Source organism: Rhinatrema bivittatum, chromosome 3 (genome assembly GCF_901001135.1).
Source record: "Rhinatrema bivittatum chromosome 3, aRhiBiv1.1, whole genome shotgun sequence".
Lineage (NCBI taxonomy): Eukaryota > Metazoa > Chordata > Amphibia > Gymnophiona > Rhinatrematidae > Rhinatrema > Rhinatrema bivittatum.
Genome location: NC_042617.1, coordinates 222445886 through 222458727, shown reverse-complemented (window position 1 = coordinate 222458727; position 12842 = coordinate 222445886). Strand labels below are relative to the sequence as shown.

At 45.1% G+C, this 12842-nt stretch overlaps 1 protein-coding gene and 1 long non-coding RNA gene across 6 annotated transcripts in view; one reads left to right on the top strand and one right to left on the bottom strand.

Annotated features, from left to right (window-relative positions):
• The window catches only part of EGLN1 (egl-9 family hypoxia inducible factor 1), a 559025-nt gene that overhangs the window by 383400 nt on the left and 162783 nt on the right, over window positions 1–12842 (top strand). The gene's annotated exons all lie outside the window — the stretch shown is intronic.
• Window positions 540–12133, bottom strand: LOC115087274. Its single transcript, XR_003855483.1, has 3 exons — window positions 11421–12133; window positions 10462–11310; window positions 540–1243 (listed from the first exon to the last, which is right to left on the bottom strand). It is a non-coding gene; the product is annotated as an uncharacterized LOC115087274 (long non-coding RNA).

The window sequence follows — 12842 nt, the reverse complement described above, 5'->3', positions numbered from 1 at the left end:
GAAGAGACCACGCTAGTGTGGTCTCTTCTTCCCGCGCAGGCACCCGATGCTCTCCACTTCCTCTTCCGGGCCGCGGGGGGGGGGGGGGGGGGAGGAGAAGAGAGCACGCCGGTGCCGCTGACTCCAGCTGTCCTGCCGCGTTCCGCCCGGGCTGACAGCATTTTAAGCCCGGGCGGCGGAGGACCGGGGAGCAGCTGGGTCAGCGGGGAACCGCGAAGTATGGCGACACTTGTCTGCGAGCCAGATGCAGCCCTCAAAAGAGCCATATCTGGCTCGCGAGCCATGGGTTCCCGACCCCTGCTTTAAGGTTTTCAGGATGCCCTCCGTTCCAAACTCCACCCACGTCATCGTGCCCTTCGCGCGTCTTGGGTGCATTTGGTGCACTCTCGGGCATCCTCAGCTCGGTACTCACCCATTTGTGAGGACTACCATCGTGCTTGTCCTGTGAGAAAGCAAATGTTTACCTGTAACAGGTGTTCTCACAGGACAGCAGGATGTTAGTCCTCACCCCGCGGAGTTGGATCTCTATACGTTTTCACGTTTATTTTAGTTTCGCTTGCGATTTTAGCTATAAGACGAGACTGAGGGAGACACCTGTGGCTCACAGGGATAATTTCAGGCTGAGCTTGACTAATCCTAGCTCGGGGAACATTTGATCCACATCAAGGCATATCACACTGTAAAGTGGCAAGCAGTGGAACAGGGTGATTGGTTAGCGTGATCAGACCAGCTTCCATTGATAAAGGTAAAGGAGAACAGCTTTTTAACTGACTCAGCAAGTAAATGCATATAAGTATTAGAAGTTATAGAACTGGAAAATGCTACAGAACACTTGTGATATCTTATTAAAATAAAACCTCTGTCATCATAGCAAGTATTGTTACCAAACATTTCCAATCCCATAGACACAAAATTAAAAATCAAAAGGGATACCAATGCAGCAGTGATCATTCCAAGAGTCACCAGCAGAGTAACCACATGGAATTTCATTCTTTCTGAATAAATGGACAAGGACGAATGTCTGTAAGATGGAAAAAAAGAACTTGAATCTTCTAGCTGAGCTGCAGTAGGGGTAAGTGTAGTCAGTTTATAAGGACCTAGATACATTGGATCTTTCCACGTATTGTGGGTTGAATTCTTGTAATAAAGCAGATCCCCTGGAGCATAGGTAGTACAATCTGGAGGTGGTGCCCAGTCAGTCTGCAACTGTCGGGACCTCAGCTCCCAAAGGACTTTCTGCAATCTAGAAACATAAATAAACAAAGAATCAGGATATTGGGCAGCAACAGGGGTGTACAAATGGTCCACAAGACGCATAGAGCGGCCAGTACAAAGTTTAAATGGGGACAACCCTGTTTGTTTCATTGGGGAATTTCTGAGAGCCAGTAATATAGCAGGCAAAGCCTACAGCCAAGTGCCATGTAAAATATTGAGGATTTTCCTCATTTGAGTTTTCAGCAGGCCGTTAAATCACGCAACCAGCCCGTTGGAAGAGGTAAACAGAGACAAATCTGCACTTGATACGGAGGTCCTGTGTTAATAGGGAAAGCAACTCATTGTGAAAATGTGAACCATTGTCTGTACAAATCCGGGCAGGAAGCCCAAAACGGGGTATTATCTGTGTTAACAGTATTTGTGCCATAACGTCTGCTGTCTCATGCTTGTAGGGGAAAAGCCTCCACCCAGTGGGAGAATGGGCAGATCAGTACTAATAAATATTGGTACCCCAGTTCAATAGCACCCATAATTAGTAAAATCTGCATACCATTCTAGAAAAAGACCTTGAGGTACACGAGGCCCTCACTTGGGGGTAGAAACATAGCATTGCACATAATTTTTCACAAACTCAGTATATTTCTGCTCTAACTTAAGGGCCCAAAGGTAAGTAGGCAGCTGCGAGTACATCACCACTGCTGACAAATGTTCAGGATAATGTAACGCATGCATAATAAGGTGTAATGCTGAATCAGGTGCACAAGGCAAACCTTCTGACGAATACCAGACATTACATTTCCCTCTGTGTTCACAGTCCCAGTGTCTGCCAAGCTGTAGTCTCACTAAACGGGGCAAGAGTCTGCATAGTAATGACTTCCTGAATGTCAGGCTGAGCTGCACTGTCAGCTAGAGTATTACAAAAAGAAGCTCAGTCCTGATTCTGTGAATGCATTCTTAACCAACAAACAGAAGTTTTAATCCCTTCTCATGTCTCTCCCCAGAGTAGTAATCCACAAAGGTAGAAAGGATATGGGTGATCGTCCGGCTCCCACAAAATCTCTTTTGTGCCATTTCCTAAGATGCTGTGTTAAAGAGGAAACTACATATTTTGAATCAATGTATATATTAATGTCCTGATCTTGAAAGAGAGACTGTGATAAAACCCAGTCTAGAGCTGACAGTTCCACACACTGAGCACTGTCCGTGCCTGGCAGGGAATGCTGTTCCTGATGAACAGGTTGGGAAGACCTGTTCATCAGGTCTTCCCAACCTGATGAACATGAGTAGGCAAGGGCAGCAAACCCTGCCTTTCTGTGTGTGCAGGACCCATCATGAATCAAGTCAGAGCTCCAGGTAGCGGGCTCGCTACTACTGCAAAGCCAAGAGGTAAAGGCAATTCAGCTGTACCAGAAACATGTTCTGGACTCCAAGGAACTGCTTGCAACATTTGAGACAGAAAAGCTTAAGGTGGTTTCTTAGGAAAGGGTTTCACTGTAACTCGAGAACTCATCAGTATCCTGCCCAGCCTAGGGGCTGAGAAACTGACTACAGAGTCTTTTAATAATTGCACAACCCTATGGAAGGCTGTCAGGGAAATCTCAACTCCTGGTATATAATTATGCAATTTTAAAACTGCTTATGCGCATGCCACAACCACTTGTTCACATTCAGTAAAAAAATCCTCAATTGCTGAAAAAGACCCAGAAAAGAATGCCAAGGGATTTTCAGATTCTCCCTGAGCAGCAACAGCTGCCCAACCTGCCTGCCCATGATATATCAACAACTCAACAGGTTGCCTCACCATATAAAATGATAAAAGTGGCGTGATCTTGATAGCCTGCACCAACTCGGAAATAATTTCCTGATCTTCCTGTGTAAGTGTAATGGGGTCTGAACCCTTAACATTTTCCTTAATATGTTTCTTCAGGGATTTTGAGTAAGCACTATAAGCTGGGATCCATAAACTGCAAAAATTCAAGAGCCTTAAAAGTTATCTCATCTGTGTCACAGTTTCAGGTACAGCCATTTTCTGAGCTTCCTTCTGCATTTCTTTATCTATTTCTTTTTCTCTGAACCAAGCCACATACCCAAAAACCTCACCCTAGGGAGGCAAATCTGGGCTTTGGCTCGGTTGACTTTAACTCCCCCATCGGCCAATAGTAGCAGTAATCACTCTGTCCACAAGAGCTTATCCCCCCTCCAAGTTTGTTTTCTCCCTGTTCAATGTACTTTTTTGTTACAAGTTATATGTAAACCGACATGATGTTCCCACGAATACCAGTATATAAAAAAGTTAAATAAATAAGTATACAGTAGCAACTGAGGGGCCGGTGAGAAGCAAGTCATCAACGTACTGTATGAGTGTTACATTGGATGGTAGCTGCACTTGGAAAGGCACCAGAGCCTTGGCCAAAACTGTGGAAAAGATAGATGGGCTCTCTGAATAACCTTGGGAAAGTCTGGTCCATTGAAATTTCTGCCCTTCATACTAGAAAGCAGTCAAGGGGTGCGAGGACTCATGGAGGGATACACAATAAAAGGCATTAGACAAATCCATGACAGTATGTACTTTACCCATGGTGTGGCGCAGCAAGAGGATGGTAGGGTTTTCTACACAGGATCAACCCGGTAATTAAGATGTCGAAGGTCATGGACCATATGCCAACGACCATTGTCTTTCAAAACAGGGTACAAGGGTGAATTGTATGGAGAACGTGACGGTTCTATGATCCCATGAGCTAATAATTCTGAAATTTCCCATCTAATTCCCCTAACTGCCTCCAGGGAAAGTTCATAGTGAGCCTTATTCCCTTTCGCAAATGTATCTCAACAGGCTGTGCTGATTTAACTAACCCAAATGGAGGTTCTGGGGAATCTGTCAACAAAGGAGGAACAAGAGAAGACTTGGCGGTTAGTTGTAATGTTTGCCATGGAAGTCATAATGCTGCATTCTCCTCATAGGGAAGAAAAGACAATTCAACATCTAGCTGGGTTAAAAGATCCCTGCCTAAAAGTTTAACTGGATACTGCAGGGAATACAGAAAAGGAACTATCAATCTCTGACCTAAGCATTCAATTTGGCATGGGAAAGTTAATCAAGTTTAGGTAGTATCCCCCTCAAACCCAGTAGTGAGTTTAGTTTTAGTAGACAAGAGAACACCAGGTGGTAAAGTTCTTAAAACACTGCTGGTGGCTCCTGTATCAATTAACATTTCAACAGGATAACCATTAATATACAATGTGACAAGTGACTCTTGGGTCCCTACATGCAAGCGTACTAACATCTGTCGTCATTGGGTTCTGAAGCCACGGTAATCTGGGAAGTCATGGGACAGTTCCCAAGTAGGAAACCCCCTTCACGTCTGTTACGATTGGGGAAACCCATTCCCTTGTCCATTCCCCTTTTGAGATCTGCATGAACGAGCACTTACCACAATTCCAGCAATCAACATTCTGATGAAAATTGCTATTCTGTCTCCCATGTCCTCTGGGGCCATGGCTCCCTCTACCATATCCCTGTCTTCCTTCTTGACCTTGCCATTGAATCAGTGTTGCTGGCCAGTTGTAAAGAGGGACAATTGCTCCTCATCAAATTCCCACAAATAATAAAAGTCAGGGTCCAGATCAGATTCCTCTGGTTGTGCAATGCCTGTACTTTTATCAGACTTTTTCTTCGCAGCTTCCTGCTCAGCAGCATAAGCTTCAGAGCACTCAAATGAAACTGCATTTTCACTAACTGTTCCTGTGACTTTTCCAAGTCAGCACTATACTGACGAACAAAATGTAAAATATGAGCCTAATTTCCTGCCATGTCTTCCCTTCCGTCCCCACAATACCATCTAAGCTTTTCTGCACTGGCTGTGAAAGTGTCTTTTTTACTGCTTGATAGAACAAGGGTAACATACCAGGCGCATCAAAGGGAGTCTCAGTCTGTCGGGACCACTCCTCCTGAAAGGATGATAAAAACACTAAAATGTCCTGGGAAGTATCCCAGTAACCGATGGGCCATTAAACCAGAAATATCCTTAACTGTGGGATAAACGTTTTGCATAGCCCGACAGATTTGAGCTCTGTGTTCGTTAAAGGGAACCCCATCAAAGTTAGACTGGGTCTGAGTGACAAGTGGCAGATTAGCCTCTCTAAAGAGATGATCAACATTAACTCCAGGCAAAGAAGCCAGGACAGCCTTAAATTCCCCAAGGCATAAACAGGCCGATACAGTACAGGTTTGGACGCGCTAGCTTTACCCCTTATACAGTAAGGGCTAGACTTGGTGGCTACAGGGGCTTACTTTTCCGGAGATGTCTGCGATGTGTCAGGCGACAAGGTCTCTGGCAGTGGGGTATAACCGTAAGCCACAGGCAAATTAGGATATAATGAGGTGGCTACAGGGGCTGAGGGACTGATTTCAGCAGAGCCCGGTGAATTATAAGGTGGGGGCTAAGTATCCCAAGTCCTTGCTGCAGCAGCTTGGCTTCATTCTGCACTACTGGAGAGGCTTGTAATTTAACTTCACTCTGCACTAGATCCCATACCCCTAAAATCTGCAAATGCTTGTCATGAGACAAATGTCCTGTTTATGTTCAGTAAGAAAGCTGCACAATCCAGCAAGAACAGAGCTAGTAAGGGAACCCTCTTCTGGCCATCTACCATAAGGGCTAGACTTGGTGGCTTTAAACCATTTCTTGTCAAAATTCCTGTATAAGTATCTTATTCAGAGAAAATGTAGCACAAACTAAATCTACAGGCAGTTTAGCAGTATAAGAGGATGTTGGGGAGGTACCCGTAATGGAGAAGGTTTTCATGGGTAATGATTCAGATGGACTGAATCAAATCACGGTGAACTTAGAAGATGTGGTAGGCCTGATTGACAATCTGAAGAGTAGTAAATCACCTGGACCGGATGGTATACACCCCAGAGTTCTGAAGGAACTAAAAAATGAAATTTCAGACCTATTAGTAAAAATTTGTAACCTATCATTAAAATCATCCGTTGTACCTGAAGACTGGAGGATAGCAAATGTAACCCCAATATTTAAAAAGGGCTCCAGGGGCGATCCGGGAAACTACAGACCGGTTAGCCTGACTTCAGTGCCAGGAAAAATAGTGGAAAGTATTCTAAACATCAAAATCACAGAACATATAGAAAGACATGGTTTAATGAAACAAAGTCAGCATGGCTTTACCCAGGGCAAGTCTTGCCTCACAAATCTGCTTCACTTTTTTGAAGGAGTTAATAAACATGTGGATAAAGGTGAACTGGTAGATATAGTATACTTGGATTTTCAGAAGGCGTTTGACAAAGTTCCTCATGAGAGGCTTCTAGGAAAAGTAAAAAGTCATGGGATAGGTGGCGATGTCCTTTTGTGGATTGCAAACTGGCTAAAAGACAGGAAACAGAGAGTAGGATTAAATGGACAATTTTCTCAGTGGAAGGGAGTGGACAGTGGAGTGCCTCAGGGATCTGTATTGGGACCCTTACTTTTCAATATATTTATAAATGATCTGGAAAGAAATACGACGAGTGAGATAATCAAATTTGCAGATGACACAAAATTGTTCAGAGTAGTTAAATCACAAGCAGATTGTGATAAATTGCAGGAAGACCTTGTGAGATTGGAAAATTGGGCATCCAAATGGCAGATGAAATTTAATGTGGATAAGTGCAAGATGATGCATATAGGGAAAAATAACCCATACTATAATTACACAATGTTGGGTTCCATATTAGGTGCTAGAACCCAAGAAAGAGATCTAGGCGTCATAGTGGATAAAACATTGAAATTGTCGGTTCAGTGTGCTGCGGCAGTCAAAAAAGCAAACAGAATGTTGGGAATTATTAGAAAGAGAATGGTGAATAAAACGGAAAATGTCATAATGCCTCTGTATCGCTCCATGGTGAAGACCGCACCTTGAATACTGTGTTCAATTCTGGTCGCCACATCTCAAAAAAGATATAATTGCGATGGAGAAGGTGCAGAGAAGGGCTACCAAAATGATAAGGGGAATGGAACAGCTCCCCTATGAGGAAAGACTAAAGAGGTTAGGACTTTTCAGCTTGGAGTAGAGACGGCTGAGGAGGGGATATGATAGAGGTGTTTAAAATCATGAGAGGTCTAGAACGGGTAGCTGTGAATCGGTTATTTACTCTCTCGGATAGTAGAAAGACTAGGGGGCACTCCATGAAGTTAGCATGGGGCACATTTAAAACTAATCGGAGAAAGTTCTTTTTTACTCAACGCACAATTAAACTCTGGAATTTGTTGCCAGAGGATGTGGTTAGTGCAGTTAGTATAGCTGTGTTTAAAAAAGGATTGGATAAGTTCTAGGAGGAGAAGTCCATTACCTACTATTAAGTTCACTTAGGGGTAGATTTTAAGAATTTGCGCGATCGCGTACTTTTGTTCGCGGACCAGGCGCGAACAAAAGTACGCTGGATTTTATAAGATACGCGCGTATCTTATAAAATCCGGGGTCGGCGCACGCAAGGGGGTGCACATTTGTGCAACCTGCGCGCGTCGAGCCCAGCGCGCGCTGCCTGTTCCCTCCGAGGCCGCTCCGATTTCGGAGCGGCCTCGAGGGAACTTTCCTTCGCCCTCCCCCCACCTTCCCCTCCCTAACCCACCCCCCCGGCCCTATCTAAACCCCCCCTTACCTCTGTTGCACGATTTACGCCTGCTAAAAGGAGACGTAAATCTGCGCGCGCCAGCAGGCTGCTGGCGCGCCTTCACCCAACCTGGGGGTTGGTCCAGAGGCCTCAACCATGCCCCCGGGTCGGCACCACGCCCCCGGGCCCGCCCCCATAACGCCGCGCCACACCCCCGAAACGCCGCATCATCTAGGACACGCCCCGACATGCCCCTTTTACAAAGCCCCGGGACTTATGCGCGTCCCGGGGCTCTGCGCGCGCCGGCGTGCGAGGGCCCTGCACGCGTAAATCGGCCAGATTTACGCGCGCAGGGCATTTAAAATCCGCCCCTTAAAGAATAGCAACTGCCATTAGCAATGGTAACATGGAATAGACTTAGATTTTGGGTACTTGCCAGGTTCTTATGGCCTGGATTGGCCACTGTTGGAAACAGGATGCTGGGCTTGATGGACCCTTGGTCTGACCCAGTAAGGCATTTTCTTATGTTCTTAATAGCACGTCGAAAACGCGCATCCAACCCCCCCGAAACTAATAGCACCCGCAACATGCCAATGCATGTTGATGGCCCTATTAGTTATTCCCGCGTGATACAGAAAGTAAAATGTGCAGCCAAGCCGCACATTTTTCTTTCAGAAATTAACGCCTGCTCAAAGGCTGGCGTTAATTTCTGCTGGCGCCGGGGAAGTGTACAGAAAAGCAGAAGATACCCTCCGACTTAATATCATAGCGGTATTAAGTTGGAGGCCCCAAAAGTTAAAAAAGAAAAATCGGCCCACGGGTCAGAAGACGGACGCTCAATTTTACCGTTTTCCAAACCCATGGCTGTCGGGTTTGAGAACCGACGCGGACAAATTGAGCGTCGGCTGTCAAACCCGCTAACAGCCGCTGCTCCTGTCAAAAAGGAGGCGCTAGGGACACACTAGTGTCCCTAGCGCCTCCTTTTACCGCGGGCCCTAATTTGCACAGGCCACCCTCCTGAATCTCGCGCCCAGGAGAGTGGCCTGTGCGTGCTCCAGGAAAGCGGGCGCTCTCCTGCTCCCCCGCGAGTTTTTCTCTATTGGCCTGCACTACTGGAGAGGCTTGTAATTTAACCTCACTCTAGCCGTGGCTTTCTCAAAGGCATCTATCCATGAACTAGCAGCCAGAGATAACGCTGGACGTTTGGCTACTAAATTATGCTAGGGAGCATAAGTAGGGACTGGCTGAGCCATATACCCATCAGGACGTTTAAATATCAAAGGAAGCAAGGTGGGGTAACAGTTTTCTCCCTCCTCTTCATATTTTTTCCATACTTTTAAGTCCTTTCTGCATATAATTCATATCTACTCAGGGTCTGCCAAAAAGGATTTAATCACATATCGGGCTATATTCATGTGAAAATGAGAAAAGGAACCTTCCCGAGGAAAAGGGGTAATTTGAGGAGCTAATGCCTCAATATGGCCAGCCTGGTTATCCACCCAGGGATTAAAATAATAACAGTTGTTACCCTCACTCTGAGCCATAATTTCCTTCGGAGTCAAGGTATTCTCGGATTTTAAAACAGTCACAGGAAATTGCTTTTGGGCACGGAGATTATAACCCCTACTCTTACTCCCCTCGCTTACAGGGGATTCCTCACCCTTTGTAATGTCCTCTACATAACTCTGGGCTGGGGCAGGGATTGATTCTTTCTCCTGAAAGGAAATCAGCTCAGAAGAATCCCCCTCTTTTGAACTACAAATCTGCTTCTCAAGAGAATCTGATTCTGACTTGTATAATTCTGACTTAGCATGGGACTGCAGCTTGCCTATAGCTCCCTTGGACTGTGGATCTTGAACTGGGGATGCTTGCACAAACCCATCTATCTTAAACTAAGCACAATTCTCAGGACCCTCCCCCAATAAACAGTCTCCTAGTTGGGGATCCTGATTCGGAGGATAAACCTTCTGAATTTGAGCAGGGGCTTACTTTTCCGGAGATGTTTGCAATGTATCAGGCGACAAGGTCTCAAGGAAGTGGGGTATACCCATAAGCCACAGGCAAATTAGGATATAATGAGGTGGCTACAGGGGCTGAGGGACTGATTTTAGCAGAGCCCGGTGAATTTAGAAGGTGGGGCTAAGTATCCCAAGTCCTTGCTGCAGCAGCTTGGCTTCATTCTGCACTACTGGAGAGGCTTGTAATTTAACCTCACTCTGCACTAGATCCCATAACCCTAAAATTTGCAAATGCTTGTCATGAGATTTACCTTGTTTATGTTCAGTAAGAAAGCTGCACAATCCAGCAAGAACAGAGCTAGCAAGGGAACCCTCTTCTGGCCAACTACCATAAGGGCTAGACTTGGTGGCTTTAAACCATTTCTTACAAAATTCCTGTATAAGTATCTTATTCAGAGAAAATGTAGCACAAACTAAATCTACAGGCAGCTTAGCAGTAAAGTCAGACATGATCAAATTTCAGTATATGCACACAAAAAAAAACAACTAAATCAATAGCACCCCCTTACCTACAAATAATTATGAGTATACACGTTATTTAAAGAAGTAAAAAGAAAAGAAATTATGCTTCCAATCTCCGATAGTATGGAGCTTCGTACGGAATCAAAATTATCACACTACCTCTCAGATGCTTCAGCCGAGGTACCAATGCACTTCCTGGGGTATCCAAGGTCCTTCACTTCCTCTCGGACACCTCAGCCTAGGTATCGCTGCACTTCCCATCTGCCTCAAGCGGGGTATTCAAGGTCTTTCCGGCCTGTGGAGAAAACAACTTTTACAGCCCTCCAGGCCACTTCTGGGTATCACGTCAGTGCTCACCAAAAATGTATGGTTCTTGCCCTCCTATGCCAGACACATGACTCAGAGAAAATTTAGTAAAATGTTTATTATAGGAAATAAATGATTGCTAATCACAGCATGTGTGTCTAGGAAGGAGAATACAGTGTCAGTAAAGAACACTGAACTCCTTGTAATTCCTTCTTCCCCATATCACAATCTTATAAGGCTTATATACATTTTTTCTAGTTACCTTTGCTCTCTACATCAGTGGTGGGGGTGGAAGGAAATTAGAACCAAAAAGTTACCAATAAGGGCTCTGACCTCAGCGGTCAGAGTAACAGATAAGTATGAGAAACATAAGTGTGAAAGCTTGCTGGGCAGACTGGCTGGGCCGTTTGGTCTTCTTCTGCCGTCATTTCTATATTTCTATATTGCATGAGTTATAATGATTCATGAAATACTTAGTTCTTGTTATTGTGTACGACTGTGAATACTTTCATGAAAAAATAGTTGTCTTTACAACTAGTATATCCGAAATTTCTTAAAAATAGTGTGAATATTATATCATATGCGGTATGAGATGTTACTTCTCCATGTACGTTGCCAAAGGATGCCAAATGAAAACTTTTCCATATCAAGAAACACAAATGTTGACAATTTTTCACTTCATATCTGCGTCAGGGCTCAAATCTGAAAAAGAAAAACAATAGTGCACTAAATAGTACTGTCTCTAAACATTATGAAAATTATTTGAAACTTTCATTTAATTCAAAAACACAGAATTTTTACTTGGCTGCTACCTTCATGGTATCTTTGATCAGATGTAGTGCTCTTTTAGTTAATGTAATATCTTGAGTTTTACAGATCTATCAGTGGATGACACGTCCTATTTTTCACCAATCAAATCAAAGAAAAAAATCAAAAAGGATAGGTTAAAATAAACTTCATTGATCATGAAACAATCATGAGCTTTGAACTGAAAAATTAAATTTGCATTCATAACAAAGTTCCCTATTCTATCCAGAAATTACCAAGCTGTTCAACTGTTCCAAATTAAAAAATCCAGCATTGTTCAAGTAAATACAATTGTTTGTCTTGATCACTTCTTCGAACATGTAATAGAACATGAGCTACTGAAAAACTTCAGAGTTCATCAAAATTGTTTATCAACACAATGTTCTACATGTGGAACCTCCGATTTGTAGTACTTTAAGCAGCTCTTATGTTCGATCAGTCGAGTTGTAAAAAAGCACTTGGTTTTGTCAATATAAAACATTTGACAAGGACAAATGATTACATATATTATATGCGTTGATAAGTATGTAGTAAAAAATCTCAACTTATGGATGGGATGAACAAACTGCTTGATTTGTAACATAACTAACATCTTTTCTGACCATCTGTTCTGACCATCTAAAATCTGTAAAGTTGTCCCTTCTGTCAATGGCAACAATGCTAGAGAAAATATTCAGAGGTTTTTACCATATTTAAATGCCATTTTGTCACTAAATACAGAAAGGGGCGGATTTTCAGAGCCCTGCTCGCGTAAATCCGCCCAAAACCGGGCGGATTTACGCGAGCAGGGCCCTGCGCGCCGGGAAGCCTATTTTACATAGGCCTCCCGGCGCGCGCAGAACCCCGGGACTCGCGTAAGTCCCGGGGTTTTCGGAGTGGGCGTGTCGGGAGGCGTGTCGGGGGGCGGGGGCCGGAGCGCGCGGCGTTGCGGGGGCGTGTCGGCAGCGTTTGGGGGGCGGGTACGGGGGCGCGGCTACGGCCCGGGGGCGTGGCCGCGCCCTTCGTACCCGCCCCCAGGTCGCAGCCCGGCGCGCAGGAGGCCCGCTGGCGCGCGGGGATTTACGCCTCCCGGAGGGAGGCGTAAATCCCCCGACAAAGGTAGGATGGGGGTTTAGACAGGGCCGGGCGGGTGGGTTAGGTAGGGGAAGGGAGGGGAAGGTGAGGGGAGGGCAAAGGAAAGTTCCCTTCTAGGCCGCTCCGATTTCGGAGCGGCCTAGGAGGGAACGGGGGTAGGCTGCGCGGCTCGGCGCGCGCAGGCTATACGAAATCGATAGCCTTGCGCGCGCCGATCCAGGATTTTAGTAGATACGCGCGACTACGCGCGTATCTACTAAAATCCAGCGTACTTTTGTTTGCGCCTGGAGCGCAAACAAAAGTAGGCTGTTCGCGCTCGTCTGAAAATCTACCCCAAAGTGTAGAAACAAAAT